Source organism: Salvia miltiorrhiza, chromosome 7 (assembly GCF_028751815.1).
Source record: "Salvia miltiorrhiza cultivar Shanhuang (shh) chromosome 7, IMPLAD_Smil_shh, whole genome shotgun sequence".
NCBI lineage: Eukaryota > Viridiplantae > Streptophyta > Magnoliopsida > Lamiales > Lamiaceae > Salvia > Salvia miltiorrhiza.
This window is the reverse complement of record NC_080393.1, coordinates 57,995,451-58,017,781: the sequence shown is the minus strand read 5'-3', so window position 1 is coordinate 58,017,781 and position 22,331 is coordinate 57,995,451. Positions and strand designations below refer to the sequence as shown.

At 35.6% G+C, this 22,331-nt stretch overlaps 3 long non-coding RNA genes and 1 pseudogene across 3 annotated transcripts; 3 read left to right on the top strand and 1 right to left on the bottom strand.

Moving 5' to 3' along the window:
• Window positions 1–1,117: 1,117 nt before the first annotated feature.
• On the bottom strand, window positions 1,118–20,503 carry LOC130995129 (pentatricopeptide repeat-containing protein At1g12300, mitochondrial-like; annotated as a pseudogene).
• Window positions 1,725–4,637, top strand: LOC130995132 (uncharacterized). The gene is made up of 3 exons (XR_009092062.1): window positions 1,725–2,002; window positions 3,110–4,064; window positions 4,569–4,637. It is a non-coding gene; the product is annotated as an uncharacterized LOC130995132 (long non-coding RNA).
• Window positions 7,133–10,110, top strand: LOC130995130 (uncharacterized). Its single transcript, XR_009092060.1, has 3 exons — window positions 7,133–7,306; window positions 9,161–9,227; window positions 9,834–10,110. It is a non-coding gene; the product is annotated as an uncharacterized LOC130995130 (long non-coding RNA).
• Window positions 16,974–19,892, top strand: LOC130995131 (uncharacterized). The gene is made up of 3 exons (XR_009092061.1): window positions 16,974–17,088; window positions 18,943–19,009; window positions 19,616–19,892. It is a non-coding gene; the product is annotated as an uncharacterized LOC130995131 (long non-coding RNA).
• Window positions 20,504–22,331: the final 1,828 nt, after the last annotated feature.

Here is a 22,331-nt window from a genome sequence, read left to right as displayed (position 1 = left end):
TTTCTAAAAATGGAAATTTGAAATGAGTTATAAAAACTAAAGTTACTATATACGGAATCTGTAAGCATTATTATATAGTATATCGATATAGATTTTAATTTTGAAATTTAATTATTTATAAAAAAACATTTAACTTGAAAAGAAAATAGCGACGTACTAAATTAAGTTGGATAATAATCATAATATACAATGCATCTTATATTCTAATGCTAACTTGAGCACTTTTTTTTGACGAAAAAGAAGAAATATATTTAGTCACGATGAAGAATATCTTTCTGGTCGAGAAGCCAGCCAAATTCGCTAAACAATGGGCGGCATCCTTTGCCTCCCGATGAACATGACAAATATCAATAACAAATGATCACGATTAACAAGAAATACAATGTATAATCATTCATCATATTCCTATGTCAAATACACATAAATCTTTTTCTTGTTAATTTTCTAAAATCTTCAACCTCACATTAACTTTTTAAGATATAATTGGCAAAGATTGTCGAGATTATTATATATAAAAGTGGCTCTAAACAGCGCTAGCGGATGGTGTAATTTGTTGTAATCACTTTATTGGAGTGGAAAACAACGGATGGTGTAACCACTTTATACGCCAAGGAAGCTGCAGAGCATGCTAAACTACATTGGAACTGGCAATACATGCGCCCTTGATGTATGACGGCCGTGATGACAGCCTCTTCGACCACTTCTCACGTCTGAACACTGCTCAAATTGTGGTTGGATGAGTAATATGTTTGGTGAATTTTATTTTCATCTTCTTCTTTGCCATTTTTTTTTTCATTAAGGTTGCGTTTACTTTGATGGAAAATTTTCATTGGAAAATGATAGATAAGAAAATGTGAGATAATATTATCATTTTCTCATTTTTTTTATCATGTGTTTACTTTGATGGAAAATGTTGGATAAAATTTTCACACCTCTACCCTTGGATAATATTATCCAACATTTGAGAGAAAAGGGTTGAAACGGAGCTGCCCCAGAAAATTTTCTAGCCTGCCCGGGGAAAATTTTCCATCAAAGTAAACATGTGAAAAGAGTGGAAAAATAGTGAAAATATATTTTTTCTCACCTTTTCCATCAAAATAAACGCAGCCTAAGAGGAAATAAAAAGACACAAAGTTCAGCCCCAAAGCCTGAGTTGGTTGCATCTCAGATGACGAGATGACTATGATACAAAATCCTTTGGCAAAACATCCTTCATCAATTTGAGAAGAAAATCATCTTTAGTTTGTCCTTGCATTTGATCAACTAGCATGGATAGAGTAGAAACATCTGCTGAGATTCCCTGTTCATGCATTACTTCCAAGTATGGTATTGCCTTGCTAAGCGCTTTCTTCTTTAGCAAACTTCGCGTCATGATGTTGTATGTCACTTCATCATGTGCACAACCATTGCTCTCCATCTCTGTAAGCAAACATTGTGCCTCCTCCGTAGAACCTTCATGACAAAGTGCACCAATGATCATATTTTATATACGAGCATTAGGTAGCACACCTCTAGAAGGTAGTTGGTTGAAAAGATCTCTTGCAACATCATGTTTCCCATTTTTGCATAACCCATTAATGACAGCCGCATATGTGACTCTATCAATATTAACTCCTTTTCCTTCAATCAAGTGCAAAAAAGAAAGAGCTTCATCAGTCTCCCCATTCCTGCACAGGCCATCCAACAATGTACTATTTAACAATCTTAATAAGAGAGAACTTGGCTACTATTATAAGGAATAGTACTGTAGAAAAAATAGTGCCCATGGTATTTTGGTAATTTTTGTTTCATTTGTGGGTTTTTTGCAAGAAGAAAAATATCTGTTTTATCTTAATTATCTCCCCTGCAGATTTTTATTTTTCACTTTCTATGTTTACAGTTTCGCAACAAAAAAAAGAAAGAGATTTCCTGTCGAATCTTTGCCCAGTGAAAGTGCAAAATCTGATCATAATCTAACAAAAAATCAAACTAGACGAATCCATTACACCAACAAAACAAGGAGGTGAGTTTGATTTCTGCACCACCTGCTTTTTATCAATAATTTTTTAAATAGCCCTAGAATTTTTACAAAAAACAGAGCTCAGCATATCACAATCAAATTAGAGTGTTGTGGCTGGGTTTCTTGCTTTGTTGTTTGCTTTGAGGGTGCCGGGAACAGAGAGTCGTGGCTGAGTTTTAGCTGACTTGTGGCTCAGTTCTTGTGTCGTTGTCTGCATTGAGAGTATTGGCCGCTGTCGGCGTCGGCATCAGCTTTAGCTGAGTTGTGGCTCAGTTTCTTGTGTCGTTGTCTGCGTTGAGAGTACTGGCCGGCGTCGGCATCGGCATCAGCAGCTTTCTTAGCTGCTCATAGTCGGGCTAGCTAAGGTGAGAAGAGTGGGTCGACAATGGGGAACGATAGTGAGGTCTACGAGAGAACAAGCTGTGTTTTCTCGTTATTCATTGGAAATTAAGAAAAAAGGGGAAGAAGAAGAAGAAGAAGAAGAGGGATTTGGGGTTGTGATTTACTCTTTATTGCAGATGTGAAGTAAAGAGAGAGATGAAGGTGTGACAGAGAGTAGCGAGAGAGAGAGAAAGAGTTACAGGGTAGAGAGAGGAAATTGTAGGTGCAAGTGAAATATGGATTATATTAATTGTGTGGATTTTGACTAGGGCTCTATTTTTAATTGAAAATAATAATGTATGGTTGGGCTTGCTCATGAGTGCAGGTGATGGTAATGAAGTATGATTGGAGGAATAGGCCTAGAGTTTTAATTTAAACTCAACAACTTCAAAATATGAAATATATAAAAAGAGCAATTTTATGAGATGGTTTGGTTTAGCTTTATTTTTTTTACGATGCCATATATTTAGAATAACATTATGATTTTTAGACAAGCTTCAATGCATTTTTCTTTCAAACTAATTTGAATTTCAGTTTATTTTTGTTGTGTCTTATTTGAAAATTAAAATTTAAATACAGTAAATCAGTAGGATTTTGATTAAACTTTTACATTCATTTTTTGTCATGGACTAATTTTTATATAGAATAGTATTAATATGATTTATTTTATTTTTCTCGTGTGTGTAATTTAAATATTCATTCTAATTTTTTTTTCTAAATTATTCTCAGTCACATGCTCGTTCATTGACATTCACTTCTTCAAGAGTAGTGAGTATTGTCTGGCGCTTGAGTAAGTCTCCACAACATGGATTTTCTCTCTTATGTGTTCAAATCCTTGTAAATTAAAATGTATTAGTTTTGAGGCTCAATGTTAAAAAGTATATATAAATAACTTGAGCTTGCCTATGAAACATCATTTTTTCCAACACACCCACATATTATGTACTAATGCACCATCATAAATATAGAACTATAGTTCTTGAGAATTAAATGTATACTATCAAGACCTTCATCATTAAATAAGGAGTACGATAGCTGATTCCTATTAGGTGACTTGCGATCATGTATTTTGTTTGGTTTTTTGTTTTCTTATGATCTCCAACATTTTTTTACTTTCTAATTTTGTGTTTTTTCTCCCTTTGTGTTTCTACTCCAAGAAAGCTATTCCGCCTCTCCAAATTCAACGGTGTGCTTGCTTTTGTTCTATTTTTTATTTGTGTTGTGATCTTTCTCTTCATGTGTTTTGGCTCTTTCATTATATTTAAAAGTCATGTCGCAATGTTTCTTCGTTATTGTTATTGTTTTGAAATTTAGAGAATGAGGTTCATTATTCTAGGGCTAGGAGCAGATTGGGTTATTGCCTTTAGCCTGTAGGTTTTTTAAGGATTCGTTGCTTTGTGTTATACGAAATTATTATTTTCGGTTTCTGGTTTTCGACGGGCACCCTCAGGGTCCACTTGTCTTTGCTCCCATTGATTTCTTTGCTGGAACACTTTCATTCGTTTATTGCAGCTTCGGTGAGTCGCTGCCCTACTTTGATCTCATAATAGTATTTTCGAGTATCATTTTCTTTTCATATGTTATTATATCACTAGCTAAATTACTGACTTTTTATGTGTCAGGACTTTGACCGCGTTTTTCAGATATTTTATGATGGTAAAAAGATGTGTGCTTTCAACGGAAGGTTACTTACTAATGAGCTTTATGTGTTTTTATTTTATTTTATTTTTTAACTCATTTGTATCACTTGCACACTTACCTTTATTTATTTCGTGTTTTTGTTTTAAAGTATGGTGTATGGGAATTTTAATTATTATATAATGCATGTTGCTAGCTGTGTAGTCACACCTACTATTTACTTTCCAATTCTTTGTTGCTTTTATTTGTTTTGATGAAAATTTTATAGTATTATTTTTGTGTTTAGATGGCTCAGACAGCATGTGACAACTTCAAGACGTTTATTTTTTTAGTTTACCTCCTCTGTCTGCAACTGATATGGCTATGCCATTTATCTTTGGCCCCGAGTGTTCACATGCTCTAACTACTCAGTCGAGAAGTTTGCGAGGAGCATAATATTTGTTGAATTGTGTCTAGATTTGCACAATTTAATTTAACATTATGTGGGATCGCTAGCAAGTAATGCTGCTATTACTTTTTTTTTTTATTGACTATGGTTTGTAATTTTCAGATAAGACTTTGAAAAACAGAAAGAGGCGTGTTCTCATTGTTGACACCGGTGGGAGTGTTCCAATCTCACAAGTGCATTTTGCTAAAGATTTTCATGATATGTTTTCCACAAGAAAATTATAATCATGGCTTAGTGAAAGTAAAGATTCTTTTGATCACTTTCAACGATGTTGGTGAAACTTTTAATATTCTCTTCCATGAGTAGTGAGTTTTTAACTTTTTTTATTGCAATGGAGAAATTGTATAACTAATATAAGAATAATGATTGATCTAACAATATTTATATTGGTTTTGTAATGTTAGATGATGTTGATACACCTGATAATTTTGATGATGCACACTTGGATATGCCTCTACCAGGTAATAGTTAGACATGATAGATAGTATTTTGAATCTTCTAGAATTTATTAATCGAGCAAATGATGAATAATATTGTGTCATTGTTAGAAATTTCAAAAATAAAAAAGAAAGCTAAAAACATTAGCATGAGGTCATAAAGTCTGGTGAACATGAAGATCAAAGATCCTCAGGCATGCACATCTAAACATTCTAATTTTAAATTGATATCGCCTATGTTAATCTATTTATGTTTTGAACTACCACTTGTTACTATTGTGTAATTACCATGAAATATGAACCAGTACACATGTGTACCAGTTACTTGCTTAGCTCCAACAACTTATAAAACACATACAAATATAATTAAGCAACTTTATTTGTAGATGAATTTGTGGAGAGAGCAACTGATTGCAAACTTGTTGAGGATTCTCATATGGAGTCACATCTACCTTTGGCAGGTAATTTTTCAACCAATTAGATAAATTTTCGTTTTTAATATTCTTCGTTGTGAACAATATTAACTCCATCATTTAGGCACACTATACCAGGAGAAACAGGACCTTATGGCAAAAACATCAAAGATTGTGTAGATTTTCGTTTTTAATATTAGATAAATTTTTGTTTTTAATATTCTTCGTTGCGATATGTTTATATAACGCGTAATGTGTGAAAGGATACTTAAATGGTTTTTATATAAATTGTATTGTGTAGATTGTTGCTCCTAACTGTACAAATTAAATACTCTTAACTGTATTACAATTGTGATCTACAAGTCATACTATAATATGTTACACTTAAAAATGATTCGACCAGCGCCGTTATTGGTCCCATAATTCACGGAGCAATTATGGAAACACCGCGTCCTACGCGGTGCAGAATTTCTAGTAAGTATATATGTTAGGAGTTACTCGCCGAGTTTCCATATCCTTGAAAAGCTTCCAGCCCTCAGAAAATCTACCTTTACTAAACAATCCACGAATCATGATATTATAAGTAAATGTATTATGCTCCAGACCTTTCAAAGGAACTTTGAGAAAGAAGCCAAGCTTCGTCTGTTCTCCCCTTTTTGCAATATCCATTTAATAAGCAGTTGTAGCTAATAATATCAGGCTTAAGTCCCTTGTCAATCATGGAATCAAGTACTTGTCGTGCTTTGTCAATTTCCCCTCTCAAACAATACCCATCAATCAGCGTATTATAAGTGACAACATTAGGGCATACATTACATTGCTTCATAATTTCCAACAAATCCTCAGCCTCTTTCATCTTGCTCTCGTTGCAGTGTGCATCAATCAATATACTAAAAGTTACGACATTGAGAGAAATATTAAAATTGGACATATCATTCACCAGAACCTTAACATCCTCCAGTCTCCCTAGGTGGCACAACCCCTGAATCATCGAGTTATATATATGTGACAACATTGGGTGAAATACCCTTTTCGATGATCGTGGATAGGAGCTGAAAAGCATCATCCACCAATCCAGATTTGCGTAGCCCATCGAGTAATGCACTATAAGCCTTAACATCGGGTGTAACACCCGGGCTTTTGATGACGTGTTAATTGCTTAAGTTTGAGTAATTAGGGTTTAGATCCCTTGTTTGATTTACTTTGTAAAGAGATGAAGAGTTATATGAAGTTTTGTTGTTATATTTTAAAGATGTTGAGATGTTCTTTTGATGATGTGAGGATGATGTGGGATTTTATATCCGTATTTGAGTTTGAGTATTTGAATAATTCTAGATAACTATTTGAATGAGAACGGTGAACTCGGAAGTGAAATCTGAGTCCGTTAAGACGTTTTTGAAATTTTTGACTTTTTGACGATGAATAGTAAAGTACGGCTATTTCGTCTTTTTGTCGACTTTCAAAATCTTACGTGCACGTCGTCGAGAAATATTCTTAGTTTTTCGATACGAGTCCAATAATGAAAGTTTTTATTTTTGGACGACGAGTGAATAGTAAATCGGGATTTCTCGATAAACGAACCGAGCTCGTTTATCAGAATTTTGAGAACGAGCTTGCGTTTTCTATATTTATATAGAATTACGAGTGCAATGAAAGTGAGTAGAGGTTGAGAGGGCGAGTAACAAAGAGTATGTGTTGTTAGTTGTTAAAACGAGACGATACGAGATATTTAACGACTAACGGGTTAATATCCTAAATATCTAACCTACCCTACCCCTAACCACCCCCAAACCTCCCAAAACCCCTTTCCCCTCACTAACTCACGCTATATCAGCCCACACCACACACACAACTCACATATTCACACACACAACACCTAAAACACACACTACACACGCCATTTTCCATTTAAGCTTGGACGGAGCTTTTGACCTCCGATTTGAGCACCGAGACGAGCGCCGATCATCTTTTCGATCACGTATCTAAGTAGGTAAGATCTTTACCTACGTTTTGATGGTTTTATTTTCGATTTTCGTCGACGTCGAAAAACGTCGATTCTCGACTTTATTTTGGAACGACGTCGGATCGTCGTGAAATTTTAGTATGTTGTTCTTGGGTAGATGTTGAGCATGTTTAATGAAGGGAGTAAGAACGGAACGAACCGTAGCTATGAAACCCATGAGGGCAGCCCCGTTTTTCACATATTAGCTTGTCTTTCGATTTTTGTTTGATCGTTTTGACTTGATATTTGTGCTTAGGGGTATGCTAGAATCGATATATATTAAATTCGTATTTTTCCAAGCACGAAAATTGTATAAATTTTTAGAGTATGATTATTTAAATTCGTGAAGTTTGAGACGTTGCATAATGAATATTATTGCGTATATGTGTTCTACGATATCACATGAGCATGCTAATTGATTTACAATTTATGGATGATAATTGTTGAACGAAATTAAAACTGGAATTCTGTCAAAATTTTACAGCAGTTTCAAGCTTATGTTTCGATGAGTTTTCATTGCTTGATGGCTCTGAAATTTTAATATGTTTATCTATGATATGTGTATTTCGTTGCTGCAAAATTTCATGTCTTTTGGATGATGTTTGGTATTTTAAAGATATTTTGAAAAAATCCTTGACAGAATCTGTCAACTGTTGGTAGACTTCACAAAAACGTTTATATCTATTAATCCATGAAGGATTTTGCATCACCGTTTTTTTTAAACGAAACTAGACTTCAATACTTTTCTAAAAACATAAGATTTCGATTTTTATGACCTCTGAAACAGAGCAGTTTATTATTTCAAAAATGCCCTGTTCTGCTGTCATATTTTTCCAACAGTAAAAGTGTATGAGTTTCATTGTTTATTTGGCAGATCATATGAACGTTTTCTATTGTGAAATTTTAACCAAATCTTCAAGGATACCTTTAGTTTTGGCTGATTAAATTTGATGGAATTTTATTAAGGTTTGCCTTGGTTTCTAATGGCCTAAACAAAATTGGCAGAAACTGTCAATCTTTGACAGCCTGCACTAAAAGAGCAATATCTCCAAAAACCTTTAACCTTTTTGGTTAACTACCATTTTTAGAGTGAACTACACTTCATGGAGTTTTTGAGATCAATTGGTATGAGAGTTTATGATGATTGAGTTGGTTGTTATGAATTTTTAAAGATGACACAAAAACAGCAAAACTTTCTAGAAAACAACTTGATTATATTTGTTTTGATGGATGATACGATATGACTAAATGGTGTGAGTTGTGAGAGTTATGATTAACGCACATAAATGTTGGTATCTGACACTCGAACAATTGGTGTCGAGTATAAATGATAGTTTACTGATAAAGAGTTTTGATGATTTTGAATTGTTTGGTTTGCGTTGAAAAGATGTCAAGATGTTAAGTTTTGAGTCGAGAGACGAGTTCACGTAGTGAGATTCACGCGTTGAAATCTCGTGGCTGACATTATATATGAATAGGTCATGCCGAAATTTTTAGTGAAATTAGAATTTGAGCATAGTCAATTCTTGTTGACCCGTGACTCAAATACATGCCTAATGGAAAGTTTAACTTTCTAATCGGTTAATTAGACGAGATGAGAGCGAATAGATCTGCTAAGAAAGTGGACTTTTCGATGTGTTAAATATTTCTTTTAATTGAAGCGCTGCTAATTATAACATAAGGATGTTATAATTAATGAGTAATGACGAGAGATAATAATTGTTATATTGATTAACAATCAAGAGAGATGAACATTAGAGATACTAATGTTTCATAAAAGAGATTAGATTATTAATCGAGGTTTCTTTTATAACTTCTCACCAATTCTTCATAACGATGAAGGTCCTTTTGGGAAATAACGACTTGAGGGAGAGAGTGACGTTACTCATTGATACAGAGACACAACGAGGTGGGCATTACTTTTACTATACGTATATAGAGATCCCCTGCGTGTCGTAGGCCTCTTATACGAATGAATGCATGAGATGATTTAACTGTTAATTTCAGTTTTATATATATCTATCAAATGAGTTTAATGTTACATTTGAGCAAGTTATTTCGTTACAAAATATTTGAGTTAAAGTTATTTCAAGTATTGTCTTGCCATAAAATGTTTAAATTTTAGTATGATATCTATCTGCTTTGGCTTTGCCAATGATGCAATCGAATTCGGGTCCTGAGCAGTTGATAGCTATCCTGCCAGGGCTAGTGTACACCAGTGACCGTGAGTCATCTAGCGGGTTGGCCGGTCAAGTGACCGTGAGAGGTGGCCACCTCTCCGGCACACAGTTTCAGATATGATAGATTACAAAAGAACTTAGTCTGATCAGACGAACTTTAAGAATCACAAATGAACTTAGTAAGCTTGGGCATTTTTAGCGAAAAAACTCCCTTGCTGTACTGATTATGATGGCATGACAATTTACAGTTTTGAAGCATGTATTTTTATACCTAGGCATACGTGCCCACTGAGTGCTTATGTACTCAGCCCTGCATATGTTTTCTAAATGTGCAGGTTGAGCTGATGTGATGATGGTGCTGCAATGAGCGGAGTCTCCAGGGTTGTTAATAAATAGTTAACCTGTCTAGAATATGTCTTCATACATATGTCTAGCTACTTTCCGCTGCAAGATGTTGTTGATGTTATAGTATGTTATGTCATACTTTGAGTCTTAAGAGAATGGTTTCATATGATGTATAACTTGATTAATGATATTAATTAACTTTTATGCAGTCTTTCATAGACTGTTTTCAATTGAGTATTAATGAATAAAAATGACGAGTTTTATTAAGATGAGTAAGTTTTACGGCTATAAATGACGCCCCTTTTCTTCCCCTTCTTCTTTAACCCCATCCCTAGTCGTGGATCACTCGGCCTAACTATCCCTAGTTAGGGCGGGCTGTGACAGAGTGGTATCAGAGCGAAGGAAAGCTCTGAATTAGAAGTCTTGAGTTTAGTCTAGAATGAGTCACTAGACTAATAGTTATTAACAACCGTGAGCTCAGCGCACCATCACACCAGGCTCAACGAGGTATGTAAAATTTCAAAGTTTATTTGACGTTAAATTTTGAAGAGCATGATGTTGAGGTTATATGATGAGTTATGATGTTACACTTTAAAGGTGCATAGTTTGAGTTTGAGGATGACAACATGATTAATAATGAGTTATTATGTTGTAAGAGCATATGTTGATGTTACATGATGAATCATGAGAGCGTTTATATCATATGATGTTATATGATTGAGGATGCATAATTATGAGTTATGATGTGATGTATTTGAGATGTTTTGTGATGAGAATTGTTTGAGCAGTTGTGATAAGTCACGATGATTTAGATGAAGGAATCTAATGTCATTGTTAAGAGAGATTTTTTTTACTAAGTAGAAGGATGAAATGAGAACTTAGAGCTAAAGCTTGAGAGAATTAGCAATTGCTTTAAGTACTTGTTGGTTTGAGTTATGAGTTTGAGTTATGAGCTTGAGTATAATAGCATGATTAATGATGAGTTATTAGCATGCTGCAATGAGATATTGTACGATATGTTGAGTTGTTTTGTGACGCGAGTTTTGCTCACGCAACCTTAATGGTACTTGAGGAGGTATCATGAGCCATAGTCTTTGGAGATGGCTTTGAGAGAGAATTGTTAAGTTGTCTTACTGAGTCACGATGATTTAGATTAAGGGATCTAATATCATTGTTTACAGAGATTCCCTACTAAGTAAAGATGGGACGAGATGAGAATTTAGATGTTTTGAGCTTGAGTTTTAAGATAACAGTACTACTTAATAGGAGTTTTGCTAAGTTATGTTTTGTTTATTTTTGTTGCTGGAGCCAAGTAGAGTTAGTTCCTAGAGTCACCTTTAAGTTCTCCTTATAGGTTGGCCAGGACTGTTGGCACTGCACGAAAGTGGACTGTTGTGAGATCGAACTCAGGAAAGATCGGATACGAGGACGAGGCGTACAGTATGTGGTACAGAGATACCCTAGCAGATTTTCAAACACATGTTCATAGACTATGAAAGGATGAAAGCCTTATGGTTGTTACTAGACTGGATGGCATCGTGCACCTAGTCCCCGTGCTACCAATCGAGTGGTAGGATTGAGCAAAGAAGAAAGCCACTCAATATGATGGGACATGTTGTCTTGAGCATTGGACCCACAGGAGATGAGATTTGTTACAGATACCCAGATTTTCTATGCGGATCTACTGACCGGATGCTTGTTTTCTACCAGGGACTCTAGAAGAGTGTAGTAGATATCGAGTCGATCCTTGAGTATCAGTTACCAAATATGATAAAATGATAAACGATAATGAGGATGAGAAGTAGCCGAGGAGGGCTAGAGTTGATGAGGATGAGAAGAGAAGTCGATGTAGGCTAGAGCTAAGGATGATCTTGAGAGTATGCGCGGTACACCCTCGTTTTTGATTAGTTGCAATTACATTGCGATGTATATAACTTACTTAGGAGATACTGGTACTTGAGATTTTGACATGATGATAGATAAGCATGCGAATATAGTACCCTACTGATGTTAAGTAGATGGATGTTCCTAGTGTGCTAAAGTAGCAACTAGATGAGTTAACTGGTAGCAATTACCGTAGGAGGTCCAGACCGAGACATAGTACTATTAATGGTGTCGGTTTAGAAGGGACATTACGATAGATACTATGGTTTTTGTAGGGTTTAAATAACCCCTTTATGTAAGCCCTCTAAAAAGAGGCATTCTACTGATGGATATATTAGGTTGACCAGAGTGGTCTTTTTGTTAGCATTTCGTGAGTGCTTATTGCCTTACAGATGAATGTTAAGGTGACCGTGAGGGTTTCCTTAAAGTTGAGTTAGTAAATTGAACTTGAGTTTGAGGATGCTTAGAGCGTTGGTCGAGTTGAGTTTTCCTTTTGTGATTTCAAAAATGCCTCAAAGATGTCATCAAGAGTGTGATGTGAAGGATAGGCGGGATAATACTCCGCCACCACCACCGCAACATGAGAGGAGAGAAAAAAAAAATATTGAACTTTCGAAACAAGAGTCTAGAACATAGGACCCTGAGTTTAAGCTTTTAGCTTGCTGGTGTGAACTTAAGTTTTGTTATGTATAGTATGTTGAGGGTTTAGAAGACACAGAATTTCCAAGTTCGGGATAGTATATCCCGTGTGACTGGGGAGTGATTATGTTGGACCTGGCCAGTCCGCATGATCCAAATCTCAGTAGACGTGTTTTGGGTTTATAAACCCATGTGTTTCAACTTTCGGTTGAAAAGCCAGATGGGTTCTTACTCTAGGTCATTTTTGTTCGACCTGGTAGTTACTTCATTCTACCCTCTGGTCATTCATTTGAGTCTCTTGAACAATTTGTTTTGATGTCATTCTAGGGTTGAACCCTTACAACTTTTGAGTTATCCTAGTAGATTCTTTTGATGTATAAGACCAGTGAGAGGCACGTCAGAGGACTTTAACACCCGAGCAACTGGCAAACTACACTTGAGAACAATTGAAGACTACTCTTGAGAAGTATGTACAGAGGAGTACAGTAAGCAGCGAGAGGCTGATTATCGAAGTTTGATGCAAGGAAAGAAATCGGTTGTAGAGTATAATCGAGAATTCTGTGAGCTAACACGTTCGCTCATCAGAAGATGGATACTGATGAAGAGATGTCTGAGTTTTAAGTGCTGGTTTAAGGCAGGACTTTAAGGTAGTATGGGCAAGTTATTGGATGCACCAATTAGAATCCTGTTTAATACAGGAGCTTCGCATTCTTTAATTGGTTGAAGCATGTTACCTTCAAACTCGAACCAAAACAAGCTAGTCCCGAGTTGAGAGTAATCACTCCTGTAGGAAGAGCTACTACAGTTTCTCACATGATTTCTAACTTAGAGCTTGAGTTATGATCACTAAAGATGAAAACAAGAACCTTGCACTTAATGCCTATGTGGAACGTAGACATTATTCTAAGGATGGACTGGTTAGAAGAGAACTTTGCCCCGATTGATTGTAAGAAGAGACAGATAACTTTCCAACCACCTGGGAAGGAACAGACATGTTTTCACGACATTGATAGAAAGAAGAGAATTTCAATCATTTCGGCACTTCAGACATCGAAATTGGTAAAGAAGAAAGGAGCACAAGCTTACCTAGTTTACTTGAATGATGAAGGAGAATCAAGTAAAAACTTTGAGGATGTAGTAGTGGTAAGGGAATATAGAGATGTATTTCCCGAGGTCTTACCAGGATTGCCACCAACAAGATAGTTGGAGTTCACTATCGACCTAGAACCTGGATCAGCACTAGTGTCGAAGGCACCCTATAGAATGGCGCCTAAGGAGCTACGAGAGCTGAAGATTCAGCTACAAGAATTGCTCGAGTTAGGTTTTATTAGACCTAGTGTATCCCCGTGGGGAGCACCAGTCCTTTTTGTCAAAAAGAAGGATGACACGTTGAGAAGGTACAAAGATTATCGAGAGCTGAATAAATTGACACTCAAGAACAAATATCCTTTGCCGAGGATAGATGACTTGTTTGATCAATTACGAGGAGCGAGTTTTTCTTGAAAGTTGACTTGAGATCATAATACCACTAGTTCAAATTTTGACAGGAGGATACACCTAAGACAGCTTTTCAAATGAGGTATGAGCACTATGAGTTCATAGTTATGCCATTCGGTTTGACGAAGGCACCAGTAGTTTTCATGGATCACATGAATCGAGTGTTCCATCAATAACTGGATAAATTTATCCTAGTTTTCATAGATGATATTCTCATCTATTCGAAGAATGAGCAGGAGCGCCAAAACATTTGAGAACGATGTTGGAAACGCTAAGAGTTGAGAAGCTTTTTGCCAAATTCACCAAGTGCGAGTTTTGGTTGAACGAAGTAACTTTTCTAGGACATATTGTATCATCCGAAAGAATTAAAGTTGACCCCGTCAAGGTACAAGTTGTACATGAGTGGAGATCACCAACTACGCCTAACGAGATTCGCAACTTTTTAGGTTTAGCAGGATACTATCAGAGGTTTATTAAAGGATTTTCCATGATAGCAAGACCGAGAAAAGAAGTTAAGTACAATTGGAAAGAGGAGTGTAAAGAGAGTTTTTAAGAGCTTAAAGGAAATTGACTACAGCACCAGTGCTGCTAGTCCCGGAAATGGATAAAGAGTATACCATCTACACAGATGCGTCAAAGAATGGGCTAGGATGTGTTTTGATGCAAGAAGGAAGAGTTATAGTCTATGCATCACGACAACTTAGATCCCACGAGATAAATTATCCAATGCATGATTTAGAGCTTGCAGCCGTTGTGCATGCCCAAAAAAAAAAAAATTTGGAGACATAATCTCTACGGAGTTAGATGTGAGATTTTCACGCACCACAAAACTTTGAAATACTTTTTCAAGCATAAGGATATTAACATGAGGCAAATGAGATGGCTCGAATTAGTAAAGGATGTTAACTGCGACATTAACTATCACCCTGGCAAGGCCAATGTAGTAGCCGATGCATTGAGCCGAAAGGTCTCGTCAAAGTTAGGATGTATTCTCACGAGAGAGGATGAACTTATAAAGGACTTTGACAAGATGAGGATAGAGATGATAAAACCACCAGGGACGATAGCAAGTATTGTTGCGACGATGCCTAGTTTGAGGAAAATGGTGATTGAAGCACAAGGAAAGATGAGACAATGAACAAGTTACGAGAAAGGATAAGAGCAGGAGATCTCAAGAGCTACAAAAAAAAAAAAAAAAAAAAAAAAAAAAAAAAAAATCAGACAATGCTATCTTATTTGAGGGGAGAAGATGCATTCCCCGCGATGATGAACTTAAGAATACGATCATGAGTGAGACTCATGACACGCCTTACACCGCCCACCCAGGAGGCACACAGATGTATCAGGTTGTGGAAAAAAAAAAAAAGAGATTTTTGTGGGACGGAATGAAACGAGACATAGCTTTGTTTGTAGAGCGATGCTTAGCTTGTCAGCAAGTGAAAGCATTACACCAACGACCCTATGGGAAGTTAAAACCGTTGGAGATTCCCGAGTAGAAATGGGATCACATAACGATGGATTTTGTGACAGCTTTACCCAAAAGTCAAAGAGAAAATACAGCAATTTGGGTGATTGTAGATCGACTAACAAAATCTGCACATTTCATACCGATCCTAATCGCGTATGGACCAGATAAGTTAGCACAATTGTACGTTCGTGAGATTATAAGATTGCTTTGAGTACCGATGTAAGATCACCTCAGAAAGAGATCAATAAAAAAAAAATTACATCACGTTTTTGGATGAGTTACAGAAAGAGTTGGGTACAAGGATGAATTTTAGCATAGCAGACGATAGAAGATATGATAAGAACTACTATCCTTGATAGAGGAGTACATCGGGAGAATGTATTGCCACTAATTGAGTTTGCCTATAAGATGTGAGACAAAGTTTCGAGGTAGGAGACAAAGTTTTCTTGAAGGTTTCACCCTCAAAGGGGATGAATAGGTTTGGAGTTAAAGGACAGCTTAGACCCAGAGTTATAAGTCCTTACGAGACATTGCAAAAGATAGATCCAATAGCGTATAGGTTGGCTTTGCCACCTAGCTTTGGAAATGTGCATAACGCGTTTCACGTGTCACAATTGAGAGGATATATATTTTCGACCCAAACCATGTGGTTTACTAAGAAGAAATGATCTTAGAACCAGACTTGAGTTATGAAGAGAGACCTCAGATGATGCTAGATCATAAAATTCGGCAATTGAGTAATAAGTCGATTGCATTGGATAAGGTCCAATGGAGATATGATAGTTAGAAAGAAGTGGAAAGAGAGCTTGAGGATAAGATGTGAGAGAAGTACCCGAAACATTTACAGGAGGTACAAATTTCGGGACGAAATTTATTTTAAGGGGGAGGGTATGTAACACCCGGGCTTTTGATGACGTGTTAATTGCTTAAGTTTGAGTAATTAGGGTTTAGATCCCTTGTTTGATTTACTTTGTAAAGAGATGAAGAGTTATATGAAGTTTTGTTGTTATATTTTAAAGATGTTGAGATGTTCTTTTGATGATGTGAGGATGATGTGGGATTTTATATCCGTATTTGAGTTTGAGTATTTGAATAATTCTAGATAACTATTTGAATGAGAACGGTGAACTCGGAAGTGAAATCTGAGTCCGTTAAGACGTTTTTGAAATTTTTGACTTTTTGACGATGAATAGTAAAGTACGGCTATTTCGTCTTTTTGTCGACTTTCAAAATCTTACGTGCACGTCGTCGAGAAATATTCTTAGTTTTTCGATACGAGTCCAATAATGAAAGTTTTTATTTTTGGACGACGAGTGAATAGTAAATCGGGATTTCTCGATAAACGAACCGAGCTCGTTTATCAGAATTTTGAGAACGAGCTTGCGTTTTCTATATTTATATAGAATTACGAGTGCAATGAAAGTGAGTAGAGGTTGAGAGGGCGAGTAACAAAGAGTATGTGTTGTTAGTTGTTAAAACGAGACGATACGAGATATTTAACGACTAACGGGTTAATATCCTAAATATCTAACCTACCCTACCCCTAACCACCCCCAAACCTCCCAAAACCCCTTTCCCCTCACTAACTCACGCTATATCAGCCCACACCACACACACAACTCACATATTCACACACACAACACCTAAAACACACACTACATACGCCATTTTCCATTTAAGCTTGGACGGAGCTTTTGACCTCCGATTTGAGCACCGAGACGAGCGCCGATCATCTTTTCGATCACGTATCTAAGTAGGTAAGATCTTTACCTACGTTTTGATGGTTTTATTTTCGATTTTCGTCGACGTCGAAAAACGTCGATTCTCGACTTTATTTTGGAACGACGTCGGATCGTCGTGAAATTTTAGTATGTTGTTCTTGGGTAGATGTTGAGCATGTTTAATGAAGGGAGTAAGAACGGAACGAACCGTAGCTATGAAACCCATGAGGGCAGCCCCGTTTTTCACATATTAGCTTGTCTTTCGATTTTTGTTTGATCGTTTTGACTTGATATTTGTGCTTAGGGGTATGCTAGAATCGATATATATTAAATTCGTATTTTTCCAAGCACGAAAATTGTATAAATTTTTAGAGTATGATTATTTAAATTCGTGAAGTTTGAGACGTTGCATAATGAATATTATTGCGTATATGTGTTCTACGATATCACATGAGCATGCTAATTGATTTACAATTTATGGATGATAATTGTTGAACGAAATTAAAACTGGAATTCTGTCAAAATTTTACAGCAGTTTCAAGCTTATGTTTCGATGAGTTTTCATTGCTTGATGGCTCTGAAATTTTAATATGTTTATCTATGATATGTGTATTTCGTTGCTGCAAAATTTCATGTCTTTTGGATGATGTTTGGTATTTTAAAGATATTTTGAAAAAATCCTTGACAGAATCTGTCAACTGTTGGTAGACTTCACAAAAACGTTTATATCTATTAATCCATGAAGGATTTTGCATCACCGTTTTTTTTAAACGAAACTAGACTTCAATACTTTTCTAAAAACATAAGATTTCGATTTTTATGACCTCTGAAACAGAGCAGTTTATTATTTCAAAAATGCCCTGTTCTGCTGTCATATTTTTCCAACAGTAAAAGTGTATGAGTTTCATTGTTTATTTGGCAGATCATATGAACGTTTTCTCTTGTGAAATTTTAACCAAATCTTCAAGGATACCTTTAGTTTTGGCTGATTAAATTTGATGGAATTTTATTAAGGTTTGCCTTGGTTTCTAATGGCCTAAACAAAATTGGCAGAAACTGTCAATCTTTGACAGCCTGCACTAAAAGAGCAATATCTCCAAAAACCTTTAACCTTTTTGGTTAACTACCATTTTTAGAGTGAACTACACTTCATGGAGTTTTTGAGATCAATTGGTATGAGAGTTTATGATGATTGAGTTGGTTGTTATGAATTTTTAAAGATGACACAAAAACAGCAAAACTTTCTAGAAAACAACTTGATTATATTTGTTTTGATGGATGATACGATATGACTAAATGGTGTGAGTTGTGAGAGTTATGATTAACGCACATAAATGTTGGTATCTGACACTCGAACAATTGGTGTCGAGTATAAATGATAGTTTACTGATAAAGAGTTTTGATGATTTTGAATTGTTTGGTTTGCGTTGAAAAGATGTCAAGATGTTAAGTTTTGAGTCGAGAGACGAGTTCACGTAGTGAGATTCACGCGTTGAAATCTCGTGGCTGACATTATATATGAATAGGTCATGCCGAAATTTTTAGTGAAATTAGAATTTGAGCATAGTCAATTCTTGTTGACCCGTGACTCAAATACATGCCTAATGGAAAGTTTAACTTTCTAATCGGTTAATTAGACGAGATGAGAGCGAATAGATCTGCTAAGAAAGTGGACTTTTCGATGTGTTAAATATTTCTTTTAATTGAAGCGCTGCTAATTATAACATAAGGATGTTATAATTAATGAGTAATGACGAGAGATAATAATTGTTATATTGATTAACAATCAAGAGAGATGAACATTAGAGATACTAATGTTTCATAAAAGAGATTAGATTATTAATCGAGGTTTCTTTTATAACTTCTCACCAATTCTTCATAACGATGAAGGTCCTTTTGGGAAATAACGACTTGAGGGAGAGAGTGACGTTACTCATTGATACAGAGACACAACGAGGTGGGCATTACTTTTACTATACGTATATAGAGATCCCCTGCGTGTCGTAGGCCTCTTATACGAATGAATGCATGAGATGATTTAACTGTTAATTTCAGTTTTATATATATCTATCAAATGAGTTTAATGTTACATTTGAGCAAGTTATTTCGTTACAAAATATTTGAGTTAAAGTTATTTCAAGTATTGTCTTGCCATAAAATGTTTAAATTTTAGTATGATATCTATCTGCTTTGGCTTTGCCAATGATGCAATCGAATTCGGGTCCTGAGCAGTTGATAGCTATCCTGCCAGGGCTAGTGTACACCAGTGACCGTGAGTCATCTAGCGGGTTGGCCGGTCAAGTGACCGTGAGAGGTGGCCACCTCTCCGGCACACAGTTTCAGATATGATAGATTACAAAAGAACTTAGTCTGATCAGACGAACTTTAAGAATCACAAATGAACTTAGTAAGCTTGGGCATTTTTAGCGAAAAAACTCCCTTGCTGTACTGATTATGATGGCATGACAATTTACAGTTTTGAAGCATGTATTTTTATACCTAGGCATACGTGCCCACTGAGTGCTTATGTACTCAGCCCTGCATATGTTTTCTAAATGTGCAGGTTGAGCTGATGTGATGATGGTGCTGCAATGAGCGGAGTCTCCAGGGTTGTTAATAAATAGTTAACCTGTCTAGAATATGTCTTCATACATATGTCTAGCTACTTTCCGCTGCAAGATGTTGTTGATGTTATAGTATGTTATGTCATACTTTGAGTCTTAAGAGAATGGTTTCATATGATGTATAACTTGATTAATGATATTAATTAACTTTTATGCAGTCTTTCATAGACTGTTTTCAATTGAGTATTAATGAATAAAAATGACGAGTTTTATTAAGATGAGTAAGTTTTACGGCTATAAATGACGCCCCTTTTCTTCCCCTTCTTCTTTAACCCCATCCCTAGTCGTGGATCACTCGGCCTAACTATCCCTAGTTAGGGCGGGCTGTGACATCGGGTCTCGACCTACTTCTTTCTAATCTACGAACTAAATCTCTCGGGACATTTCCAGATTTACAAAGCCCATCTACCATCTCCAGAATCATAACATCATCAGGCTCACATATTCCGAAACGCAAAATCTTATTGAACAATTTCCCATAACATCATCAGGCTCACATATTCCGAAACGCAAAATCTTATTGAACAATTTCCCAGCCTCGGCCACCTTACGATCTAAAAACAGCCCTTTAATCAAAGTGGTGAATGTCGTGACATCTGGTTCGTAGCTGCTCTTGAAAAATAAACCCATTATATCTTTCAAGACACAACAACAGTTCACGGCAATAGTCATTGTGTAATCATTAACTGGGACACCCATCCTAAGCAATTCATCAAACATATAAAGGGCAAAAGAATATGCTCAATCTTTACACTAACACTCATAAGTTTATTATACACGAGAACAGAAGGCTCCGGCTGCATACTCTTCATTTTTTGAAACAATTCAATTGCATCATTTAATTCTTTAACACAACTGAAATCGATTCTGGGCTGCTTAGGTTGAAAAGGGATTCCGCATTTCAATGCAAATTGTATCGTAGGTACAAGAGTCTTACAGTCGTGTATTGGTCGTAATTTCAATTTGACTTCTTCAATTACATTAAGCGGAATTGTATACGTTATGTGCATTATTTAATTACTTATTTCTTCTATTAAGTATTTTTTAGGAAACTTGATTTATCATGTAAAAATCAATTTTGAAGTTAGGTTTTATATATACTAGCATTTGCATCCCGTGCAATGCACGAAAAAATATTTTTACTAATTCAATTATGAGAAAAAATAATAATAAATTATATATATAAACAAATAATTTATGATAAAAATAACTACAAAAAGTATATTTAAATCAATAAGAAATTCTATTACTTAGATTATAACTAATTATTCATCTATAAATTTATATTAAAATAATATATATTTTACTTTTATTTTTAAAATTTAAAAGTACTAAAAAATGAATGAATATCACTCTTCTTAGTTGCATTAAATTAATATTATTATAATTTAAATATATATTAATACAAAACACAAAAATTGATATCTAAAAAATATAGGAAATGAAATAAAATTAATATAAAAAAAAGAAACAAAGAGAAAAAAAATTATGTTCAGCATTAATAAGAAGAGAGAAAATAAAAAGTGAAAAAATTTCAATGAAGAGAGATCATGTCACGAGCTTTAATTTTTAATTTTTTTTATAATTTATTCGTTTTACATTTATTTTTGATAATTTTTATACCATTTTAAAGATCATGTCACGAGCTTAAATTTATGAGTTAATATATAGATATGGTCACTTTAATATAGTAAAATTAAAATTTGGCCTATGAAATAAAAACATTAAAAATTGACCAATTTTTGTGTAAAAGTACAAAATTACCTCTTACTTTAAAATTTAAAAAAATGGTCGGTCACAAGTCACTTGATCCTCTCTCTCACACACACACAAATCCAAATCGAAACACATACACATGACTCAAATCTATCGAACTCCCTCTCCTCAAGGTCCGGCCGTCGTTCTCCCTCTTTCTCATCTCCTCTGGCGACCACAACTGTCACGACCGGACTTAATTAAGGATAATTAAACCGGGAAACCATGACTAAGGGAGGGAGATTAGAAGCGGGGATAGAAATGGGTAAATAAATAAACAATGATTTGTACTTAACAACGAAGGAAACATTCATAAATAACGAAGGTTTAGTCACAATGACTCAAACAAACTAATAAGTTCGGATAGCTCCGACTTAATCAAAATAACAAAGGACTCTTTGAGTACGCAGCGGAATGAGGTTCTGATTACATGTGTGGAGACATGTACTCAAGAGTTCATCAATACATATAACTATGACAGAAGTAATGCTGCTCGTCACTTCATCATCACCAGCCACTGTTCAACCTGCACATTTAGAAATATATGCAGGGCTGAGTACAAAAAGGTACTCAGTGGGCACGTATGCCTAAGTATAATCATAAGATGCTTCGTTAAACTGTAAATTGTCAAGCCATCATAAACAGTACAGCAAGGGGTTTTAGCTAAAAGGCCCAAGCTTACTAAATTCATTTGTGATTCTTAAAGTTCGACTGCAGTCTAAGTTCTCATAATCTATCATATCTGAAGCTGCGTGCCGGAGAGGTGGCCACCTCTCAACGAACACCGGACCGGCCAACCCGCTAGATGACTCACGGTCCCTCGTGTACACTAATCAAGGCAGGATAGCTATCAACTGCTCAAGACCCGAATTCGATTACATGATAAAAGCCACATCAGAT